Source organism: Anolis sagrei, chromosome 7, assembly GCF_037176765.1.
Source record: "Anolis sagrei isolate rAnoSag1 chromosome 7, rAnoSag1.mat, whole genome shotgun sequence".
In the NCBI taxonomy this organism is placed as follows: Eukaryota; Metazoa; Chordata; class Lepidosauria; order Squamata; family Dactyloidae; genus Anolis; species Anolis sagrei.
In genome coordinates this window covers 3814424-3826445 of record NC_090027.1, presented here as the reverse complement: position 1 = coordinate 3826445, position 12022 = coordinate 3814424, and positions in this window count along the sequence as shown.

The following is a 12022-nucleotide window of genomic DNA, read 5'->3' as shown; positions in this document are numbered from 1 at the left end:
GGGCCATGTTCTAGAGGCATTCTCTCCTGACGTTTCGCCTGCATCTATGGCAAGCATCCTCAGAGGTAGTGAGGCCTGTTAGAATTAGGACAATGGGTTTATAGTAGGCTTGGGCGATCCAGTTCGTTAATTTCGTAATTCGTTATTGATTCGTATTTAAATTAGCTTACGATCCAATATTGAGCCATGCAGGAATAGTGTGAGGAGTAATTAAGAATCGAAACAATTTTTTTCCAATTTTCGTAATTATTTCGTAACTATTTCGTAATTATTTTCGTATGTCTGGTGCAAGTTTTACAATATCGCATTTACCCCACTTCCAGTCCCTTTGCTCTGCTGCTTCCCTCCTCTTTCCTCATGCTTCTTCTTGCCTCACTCTGGGCTGCACTGGGGTACCTTCCTTCCTTCCTTCCTTCCTTCCTTCCTTCCTTCCTTCCTTCCTTCCTTCCAGATGGCAAATCCCACATTCCCTCCTCTTTCTCCTGGCATCCTTCTTGCCCAAAATTTCTCATTACTTTATTTTTCATACCCTCACTCTATGCCACAGCAATGCGTTGCCAGGTAGAATATAATATAATAATATAATAATATAATATAATATAATATAATATAACATAACATAACATAACATAATTTATTTATTTATTTATTTATTTATTTATTTATTTTATTTATTAATGCACTTGTATACCGCTAATATCTCAGCCTAAATCGGCGACTCATTGCGGTTTAAAAAACAATATTCAGTTAAAAACATAAAACACATATACAGTACAAATTATTGGGCCACCAATAACAATCCTATGCACCTCATAACTGGAATCGTAATCCAAAATTCATAACATAACATAACATAACATAATATAATATAATATAATATAATATATTATATAATAATATTATAATAATATATTATATATTATATTATTATAATACTATTATATTATAGTATTGTATATTATATTATATTATTATATTATATATTATATTATAATTGTATATTATAATATAATATAATAATATTATTATAATATAATATAATATAATATACAATTATAATATAATATATTATATAATAATATTATAATAATATATAATATAATAATATAATATAATATACAATAATATAATATAATAATATTATAATATAATATACAACAATATAATATAATATAATATAATATAATATAATATAATATAATATAGTTGTTAGTTTTATCACACCAACAGTCAACAACAGAGGGAGAGGGAAGCTTCAGAAGTTCCCCCTGTCCCATTTGGAGGTTTTTTTAGCATATTGCGCAATCGCATCCGCAATTAACGAATCGATTTGTAATTTACGAAATTTCGAAATTTTGAAATCTTAAATTTCGGAAGTCCTTAGAATTTCGAAACGCTAGCACACCCTTAGAAATGAAACGAGTTTAGAACCAATTTTTTTCTTGATCGCCCAAGCCTAGTTTATAGATCTGTGGAATGGCTGGGGTGCGGCAAAGAGCTCTTCTCTGCTGGAGCTAGATGTGAATGTTTCAACTGATCACCTTCATTAGCATTTGAAGGCCTGACTGAGCCTGGGGGAATCTTTTGTTGAGAGGTGTTAAGATGTGCCTGGTTGTTTCCTCTCTGCTGTTTTGCTGTAGTAATTTTAGAGTTTTTTTTAATACTGGTAGTCAGATTTTGTTCATTTTCATGGTCTCTTCCTTTCTGTTGAAATTGTCCACATGCTTATGGATTTCAATGGCTTCTCTGTGTAGTCTGACATGGTGGTTGTTGGTGTGGTCCAGCATTAAAAAACTCTAAAACAGCAAAACAGCAGAGAGGAAACAACCAGGCACATCTTAACACCTCTCAACAAAAGATTTTCCCAGTCTCAGCCAGCCCTTCAAATGCTAATGAAGGTGATCAGTTGAAACATTCACACCTAGCTCCAGCAGAGAAGAGCTCCTTACCCCACCCCAGTCATTCCACAGATATATAAACCCATTTTCCTAATTCCAACAGACCTCACAACTTCTGAGGATGCTTGCCATAGATGCAGGCGAAACGTCAGGAGAAATGCCTCTAGAACATGGCCCGATAGCCCGAAAAAACCCACAAGAACCTAGTGATTCCAGCCATGAAAGCCTTCGACAAAAGCCTATTAAACGCCAAATTACATTAATGTCAGGAAAACCTTTACCTATTATAGCAAAATCCTTCCAAATTTTCCTTGGTTCAATGCTAGATTACCTTTTCATTACTTTGCAGGTTCTCACCTACAAAGCCCTGAACGGTTTGGTACCTACCTACCTTCTGTGTACGAACTCACACGATCTCTTCGATCATCTGGAGAGGTCCTGCTCACGCTCCCACCTGCATCGCAAGCGCGATTGGTGGGGACGAGAGAGAGGACCTTTTTGGTGGTGGCCCCTCAACTCTGGAACTCACTTCCTAAAGACATCAGGCATGCCCAACTTTTGCAGTCTTTAAGAGGAGCTTGAAGATGTAGTTGTTCCAGTGTACCTTCCCAGAATAATGATCCCGTAGCACTTTGTCCTCCAAAGCACTTTATATTGTTTTTAGGTCTGCTTGTATGTTTCCACAAACCGCCCCATCACTTTTTCGCCGATGTCCAGCATTATTTTTAATTTTAACTACATTTGGACAAATGGACGAACCCAGAGGGTGCTCACCAATGCTTCCTCTTCATCTTGGAAAGAAGTGACAAGTGGAGTGCCACAGGGTTCCGTCCTGGGCCCGGTCCTGTTCAACATCTTTATTAATGACTTAGATGAAGGGCTCAAAGGCAGGATCATCAAGTTTGCAGATGACACCAAATTGGGAGGGAGAGCCAATACTCTAGAGGACAGGAGCAGGATTCAAAACGATCTTGACAGATTAGAGAGATGATGGGCCAAAACTAACACAATGAAGTTCATCAGGGACAAATGCAAGATACTCCACTTTGGCAGGAAAAACGAAATGCAAAGATACAGAAAGGGGGACGATGAGGCCTGGCTCGAGAGCAGTACGTGTGAAAAAGATCTTGGAGTCTTTGTGGACAACAAGTTAAACATGAGCCAACAATGTGATGTGGCAGCAAAAAAAGCCAATGGGATTTTGGCCTGCATCAAGAGGAGCCTAGTGTCTAGATCTAAGGAAGTCATGCTACCCCTCTATTCTGCTTTGGTTAGACCACATCTGGAATATTGTGTCCAATTCTGGGCACCACAATTCAAGAGAGATATTGACAAGCTGGAATGTGTCCAGAGGAGGGCGACTAAAATGATCCAGGGTCTGGAGAACAAGCCCTATGAGGAGCGGCTTAAGGAGTTGGGCATGTTTAGCCTGAAGAAGAGAAGGCTGAGAGGAGATATGATAGCCATGTATAAATATGTGAGAGGAAGCCACAGGGAGGAGGGAGCAAGCTTGTTTTCTGCTTCCTTGGAGACTAGGACGCGGAACAATGGCTTCAAACTACAAGAGAGGAGATTCCATCTGAATACGAGGAAGAACTTCCTGACTGTGAGAGCCGTTCAGCAGTGGAACTCTCTGCCCCGGAGTGTGGTGGAGGCTCCTTCTTTGGAAGCTTTTAAACAGAGGCTGGATGGTCATCTGTCAGGGGTGATTTGAATGCAATATTCCTGCTTCTTGGCAGAATGGGGTTGGACTGGATGATGGCCCAGGAGGTCTCTTCCAACTCTTTGATTCTATGATTCTATGATTCTATAAGTACAAGTTACTAAAATGATCAAGGGTCTGGAGAACAAGCCCTATGAGGAGCAGCGTAAGGACCTGGGCATGTTTAGCCTGAAGAAGAGAAGGCTGAGAGGAGATATGATAGGACACAGAACAATGGCTTCAAACTACAAGAGAGGAGATTCCTTCTGAACATGAGGAAGAACTTCCTGACTGCGAGAGCCGTTCAGCAGTGGAACTCTCTGCCCCGGAGTGTGGTGGAGGCTCCTTCTTTGGAAGCTTTGAAACAGAGGCTGGATGGCCATCTGTCAGGGGTGATTTGAATGCAATATTCCTGCTTCTTGGCAGAATGGAGTTGGAACGGATGGCCCAGGAGGTCTCTTCCAACTCTTTGATTCTATGATTTGGCCTACCCATAGATTTTAAAGTGTGTGGTCCTATTGATAATGCTCATGTTATTGTTTTGTTGTTTTTAAATTGCTTGTATTGTTGTTGTTATTGCTTGTATTGTTGTATTTTGGGCTCGGCCTCATGTAAGCCGAATCGAGTCCCTTGGGGAGATGGTAGCGGGGAATAAATAAAGTGTTATTATTATTTACTGAATCCTCATCTGAGCAAGAAGGATCTTTTTCCTCTGAAACTTATGATGGTATTTATCTATCTCCCTGCGTTATTTGATTCTGGGATATGTTGCCTCATTTCTGAAAGTGACGGCTGCTGATGAAGAACCTCGGATGAAAAGGGATGGGAGAGGAAAAACCAATTCTTTCTGCAGACGCGAATGCCTATTAGAGTGAGTTCGCGCCAGCCTTCTTTGTTGAGAAACACGCCGTCGTTGGCATATTATTTCGTACCCCAAATCTGCCAGTATGAAGGGAAAGGAAAAGAAGCCCAGAAATTGCGTTCTGCAAACAATGGGGATGCGTTGTGTTTGATCCGTTCATCACTGGTAACAAGTCGGAGGGGGAATATGTATATATATATTTTCGAGGCTGTCTTTCATCCAAAGGAACATTAAAAAGAGAGGCACCCGACAAAGAACAGACACTCCACAAAACAACGGCGGGAGATTAAATGAGCACAGCATCTAGGACAGGGCTGTTGACAATGCCGAACCGGGAGGGCGGAAAGCTCATGCGGCAATCCTTGATGTGGCGGTTAACATCGAAATAGGGACGTGTATGATGCTTGTGATGCCCTATTTTCTATGATTCCAGAGAAGATGGGAGGAGTAGCTAATTGGGGGGCAAAAGGAGGACATTGCCTCTCCAGCAGGAATTCTACTCATAACATTATCTGAATCCAGATAAGACAGAGGCACTCCTGGTCAGTCGAAAGGCCGAACAGGGTATAGGGTTACAGCCTGTGTTAGATGGGGTTACACTCCCCCTGAAGACGCAGGTTCGCAGCTTGGGTGTGATCCTGGACTCTTCGCTAAGCTTGGAACCCCAAGTCTCGGCAGTGTCCAGGGGAGCATTTGCACAATTAAAACTTGTGCGCCAGTTGCGCCCGTATCTTGGGAAGTCTGACTTGGCCACGGTAGTCCACGCTCTGGTTACATCCCGGATTGATTACTGCAATGCGCTCTACGTGGGGTTGCCCTTGAAGACTGCCCGGAACTTCAGATGGTCCAGCGCTCGGCAGCCAGGTTGCTAACAGGAGCAGCACTCAGGGAGCATACCACTCCTCTGTTGAGCCAGCTCCACTGGCTGCCAATTCGCTACCGAGCACAATTCAAGGTGCTGGCTTTAGCCTATAAAGCCCTAAACGGTTCTGGCCCCACTTACCTCTCTGAACGCATCTCCACCTATGAACCGACCAGGACATTAATATCGTCTGGGGAGGCCCTGCTCTCGGTCCCGCCTGTGTCACAGGCGCGCTTGGCGGGGACGAGAGACAGGGCCTTCTCAGTGGTGGCCCCTCGGCTATGGAATGCCTTGCCGGTAGACATCAGGCAAGCACCTTCGTTGCTGGCGTTTCGGAAAAAGGTTAAGACCTGGCTTTACGAACAGGCATTTGGTTGAACAGTGCAATCAATCAAGGAAGACGGTAAATGGAACATAGGAATGGCACAAGGATTATGTGAACGGATCTGATTTCACTGAGGCATTGTTGTGTGTGTTGACTGTCTTGTTCTGTTTTGTTAACTGTTGTGGATTGATGTTGTTGTTCCTGTTAGTCGCACTTGTTGCGTTTTAATTGCACTGACACTGTTAATAATTTGTACCATGTAAACCGCATAGAGTCGCCTGTCTGGGCTGAAATATGCGATATACAAATAAAGCAAATAATAAATAAATAAATAAATAAACATTTCCCCAAATTTGTAGCATCACAATAACACACTAGGGATCTGAGGACTTTCAGGGTGACCTTAGGACAGTGTTTCTAACCCTTCCTAATGCCGCAACCCTGAGACCCAAATTTGAATACTGATTGATTTTGTCGTTTGGGTGTTGTAGTTGCTGGGATTTATAGTTCAACCACAATCAAAAAGCATTCTATATGATAGAATTGGACCAAACTTGGCACGCCAAACTCCCATGGCCAACAGAAAATACTGGAAGGTTTTGGTGGACATTGACCTTGGGTTTTGGAGTTGTAGTTCACCTACATCCAGAGAGCACTTTGGACTCAAACTACGATAGATCTGGGCCAAACTTGGCACGAATACTCAATATGCCCAAATGTGAACACTGGTGAAATTTGGGGAAAATAGACCTTGATATTTGGGAGTGGATGAATCAATGTGCAAAAGCACTCAAAGAACTCTGCAAAGTCACACTCTCTCTGCCTCAATTGCCACAAGCAGATATCAATGCATAAAGAACTCTGCAAAGTCACACTCTCTCAATCTCAATTGCCACAAGCAGATATCAATGCACTTTACGCTCAAAGAACTCTACAAAGTCACACTCTCTCTGCCTCAATTGCTGCAAGATGACAACAATGCACAAAAGTACTTTACACTCAAAGAACTCTACAAAGTCACATTCTCTCTGCCTCAGTTGCTGCAAAATCACATCAATGCACAAAAGTACTTTAGGCTCAAAGAACCCTGCAAAGTCACACTCTCTCAATCTCAATTGCCACAAGCAGATATCAATGCACAAAAGTACTTTACGCTGAAAGAACTCTACAAAGTCACACTCTCTCTGCCTCGGTTGCTGCAAGATGACATCAATGCACAAAAGTACTTTACGCTCAAAGAACTCTGCAAAGTCACACTCTCTCCGCCTCAATTGCCACAAGATGAATTAATATGCAAAAGTACTTTACGCTCAAAGAACTCTGCAAAGTCACACTCCCTCTGCCTCAATTGCTGGAAGATGACATAAATGCACAAAAGTACTTTATGCTCAAAGAACCCTGCAAAGTCACACTCTCTCTGCCTCAATTGCTGCAAGATCACATCAATGCACAAAAGTACTTTATGCTCAAAGAACCCTGCAAAGTCACACTCTCTCTGCCTCAATTGCTGCAAGCAGATATCAATGCACAAAAGTACTTTACGCTCAAAGAACTCTACAAAGTCACACTCTCTCTGCCTCGGTTGCTGCAAGATGACATCAATGCACAAAAGTACTTTACGCTCAAAGAACTCTGCAAAGTCACACTCTCTCCGCCTCAATTGCCACAAGATGAATTAATATGCAAAAGTACTTTACGCTCAAAGAACTCTGCAAAGTCACACTCCCTCTGCCTCAATTGCTGGAAGATGACATAAATGCACAAAAGTACTTTATGCTCAAAGAACCCTGCAAAGTCACACTCTCTCTGCCTCAATTGCTGCAAGATCACATCAATGCACAAAAGTACTTTATGCTCAAAGAACCCTGCAAAGTCACACTCTCTCTGCCTCAATTGCTGCAAGCAGATATCAATGCACAAAAGTACTTTACACTGAAAGAACTCTACAAAGTCACACTCTCTCTGCCTCGGTTGCTGCAAGATGACATCAATGCACAAAAGTACTTTACGCTCAAAGAACTCTGCAAAGTCACACTCTCTCCGCCTCAATTGCCACAAGATGAATTAATATGCAAAAGTACTTTACGCTCAAAGAACTCTGCAAAGTCACACTCCCTCTGCCTCAATTGCTGGAAGATGACATAAATGCACAAAAGTACTTTATGCTCAAAGAACCCTGCAAAGGCACACTCTCTCTGCCTCAATTGCTGCAAGATCACATCAATGCACAAAAGTACTTTATGCTCAAAGAACCCTGCAAAGTCACACTCTCTCTGCCTCAATTGCTGCAAGCAGATATCAATGCACAAAAGTACTTTACGCTCAAAGAACTCTACAAAGTCATGCTCTCTCTGCCTCAGTTGCTGCAAGATGACATCAATGCACAAAAGTACTTTATGCTCAAAGAACCCTGCAAAGTCACACTCTCTCAACTTCAATTGCTACAAGCAGCCATCAATGCACAAAATTACTTTCATTCAAAGAACCCTGGCAAGTCATACTCTCTCAACCTCAATTGCTACAAACAGACATCAATGCACAAAAAGTACTTTACACTCAAAGTCACATTCTCTCTGCATCAATTGCCATAAGCAGACATCAATGCACAAAGAACTCTGCAAAGTGACACTCTCTTGACCTCAATTACTACAAGCAGGCATCAATGCACGAAAGTACTTTATGCTCAAAGAACTCTACAAAGTCACACTCTCTCTGCCTCGGTTGCTGCAAGATGACCTCAATGCACAAAAGTACTTTACGTTCAAAGAACCCTGCAAAGTCACACTCTCTCAACCTCAGTTGCTACAAACAGACATCAATGCACAAAAGTACTTTGCACTCAAAGAACTCTGCAATGTCCTACTCTCTCTATCTCAATTGCCACAAGCAGATATCAATGCACAAAAGTACTTTATGCTCAAAGAACTCTGCAAAGTCACACTCTCTCTGCCTCAATTACCACAAGCAGATATCTTTTTAAAAATTTATTTATTTTGATACATCCCAACAATCAACAAAATTTTGCCGTACAGGACTTATTTCAATATACATTATTCCAAAAGTAAGCATGCCTTAAATAACCTTCTGTACACTCCTTAGTTATGTATCACCCAACAAACCCCCCCCCCATTCCCCCTGCCCCCCCCCCCCCGGAACAGCAATTCTAAATCATGTCATTGCATCAATTTAATCATGTGGAAAGCCTGGTTCAAAATGTTGTATCTATCGTCTCCGTCTATTTTGTCTATTAACACAGATCATTTCCTAAACCAGTCTTGTTCTATTTGTCTATTTATATACTTGTTTTTCCTTTGATTGATAAAATCATTAATTATTTATTCTGATAGATAGGCCCACCAAGTTTCCAAATCCCATTTTGTATCGTCTCTCCATCCCCGGGCTCTCGTGGCCTGTATTGCGGCTGTCATATATTTTAGGATTTCTGTCCAATATTCCCTGTAGTAACCTACAGATGTGAGAGCTGGACCTTCGGGAAGGCTGAGCGAAGGAAGATCGATGCTTTTGAGCTGTGGTGTTGGAGGAAAGTGCTGAGAGTGCCTTGGACTGAGAGAAGATCCAACCAGTCCATCCTCCAGGAAATAAAGCCCGACTAAAGCTCACTGGAGGGAAGGAGACTAGAGACAAAGTGGAAGTCCTTTGGCCACATCAGGAGGAGACAGCAAAGCCTAGAGAAGACAATGATGCTGGGGAAAGTGGAAGGCAAAAGGAAGAGGGGCCGACCAAGGGCAAGATGAATGGATGGCATCCTTGAAGTGACTGGACTGACCTTGAAGGAGCTGGGGGTGGTACCGGCCGACAGGGAGCTCTGGCGTGGGCTGGTCCATGAGGTCACGAAGAGTCGGAGACAACTGAACGAATGAACAACAACATTGTTATCTTCCTTTGCCTTTATGGACATGAACCTGGCTTTATCCCACATTAATTCTTTCCCTATTATGTCTTCCATTACAGTCCTTATTTTACCACAAGCAGATATCAATGCACAAAAGTACTTTATGCTCAAAGAACTCTGAAAAGTCACACTTTCTCAGCCTCAATTGCCACAAGTAGTCATCAATGTGCAAAAGTAGCATGTGCAATGTGTAAAAGAATCCCGAAAAGGAGAAGAGAGGAAGGTACAGAGTCAACGCAGGCAGGAGCAAACTGTAGCATCATCTCCTGACTTATGCGCTCATTTTTATTCAAACGTTTGCCATTGAAACCACCCTTTCCTCAGCTGCACATGTTCCTGTTTTCAACTGTGAAGTGTCGGAGGGCATGGAAATCAGTTTTCTCTCTCCGCCCCGACTTCATTGTAAGGTTTAGCCTATTTTATTTTCGCTCTGTTGTTTCTAAGGGACAGTGGGGAAAAATAGCCTAGTTCTCATTTTAATACAAAGTGACCTAATTTTCACTGCTAAAGCACAGAAGAGAACGCAATTATTCTTTGATTGTAGAACCTGTTTGAATTTGGTAAAGTAGAGGTACAATCAGATTGTACCAAATAGATTACTGCAACACACTCTATGCGGGGTTGCCTTTGAAGACTGTTCGGAGACTTCAACTAGTCCAAAGGGCAGCAGCCAGATTACTCACCGGAGCGCCATACAAGGAGCATACCACCCCCCTGCTGCGTCAGCTCCACTGGTTGCCGGTCCACCTCTGAGCACAATGCAAAGTGCTGGTCTTGGCCTATAAAACCCAATACGGCTCCGGCCCAGCTTACTTATCCGAACGTATCTCTCTCTACGTTCCACCTCGTAATTTAAGATCTACTGGGGAGGCCCTGCTCTCGGTCCTACCAGCGTTGCAAACGCGTCTGGTGGGAACGAGGGACAGGGCCTTCTTGGTGGTGACTCCTCACTTATGGAATTTGCTCCCCAGCGAGATTAGATCGGCGTCCTCCCTCCTTACTCTTAGGAAAAAACTAAAGACGTGGTTGTGGAGCCAGGCCTTTGGCTAGTGGGCACATCAGCACTTTAGGCACTGAACTCGGACAATAGGATTGTTTGAAAATTGGAAATGGCTTTATGACCTGTGGTTATGTGATCTGTTCTATGTGGTTATGTAATTTTAATTAATATCACTATTTGTTATGTAATGGATTTTATATTGCTGTTTTATATTGTTGTTTTGATACGGTTGGCATTGAATTGTTGCCTGTGTTAGCCGCCCTGAGTCCCCCCTCGAGGGTGAGAAGGGAGGGGTAGAAATGGTCCAAATAAATAAATAATAATAAATAAATACAATCCTTGTTTTCTGCTTCCTTGGAGACTAGGACGCGGAACAATGGCTTCAAACTACAAGAGAGGAGATTCCATCTGAACATGAGGAAGAACTTCCTGACTGTGAGAGCCGTTCAGCAGTGGAACTCTCTGCCCCAGAGTGTGGTGGAGGCTCCTTCTTTGGAAGCTTTTAAGCAGAGGCTGGATGGCCATCTGTCAGGGGTGATTTGAATGCAATATTTCTGCTTCTTGGCAGAATGGGGTTGGACTGGATGGCCCATGAGGTCTCTTCCAACTCTTTGATTCTATGATTCTATGATTCTATGTATCCCCCGCAAACATGGGAAGAGGGGGAAGGCTTCAAAGATGCGTGCTTTTGGGGAAATTTCTATTAAAACCACACATATTAGGAGAAATTGTGTGTAAACAGGGGACTGGCCTTCGTTGGATGCTGCTAACTATATACGATGTACAACATCTGGAACCTTAACTAGGAACTGGTAGGACAGTTTGCAGTTCCAGCATATCCAAACCAAATATCTTTGTATTGTTGAAGGATTTCATGGCTGGAATCACTGGGTTGTTGTAGGTTTTTTTGGGCTATATGGCCATGTTCTAAAGGCATTCTCTCCTGTTTCGCCTGCATCTCTGGCAAGCATCCTCGGAGGTAGTGAGGGAGTCAGATCTCACTACCTCTGAGGATGCTTGCATTAGCTGCAGGTGAAATGTCAGGAGAGAATGCCTCTAGAACAGGGGTCCTCAAACTTTTTAAACTGGGGGCCAGTTCACTGTCCCTCAGACGGTTGGAGGGCCGGACTATAGGTTTTTTTTTTTAAAAAATCAATAAAAAAATTCCTCTGCACATTGCACATATTTTATTTTGCTGTGTGGAAGGGTTCTTTCTCGCCCTCTTTAGGCAGTAATTCCAGGAGCAGAGAATGGGAAATCTTCCTCTTTCTAGTCTGAACAAAATCTGGCTACAGGTATTTAAAAAACTCTAAAATTATAACTGTAAATAAAGAGCAACACTCAAACACAGGGGAACTCCAGACAAGAAACAATCAGGGCCAGCTAATCACCTCTCAACACAGGATTCCCCCTAAAAACTGTCAGGCTATGAAATGGTAATCAAGGTGGCCAATTGAAAC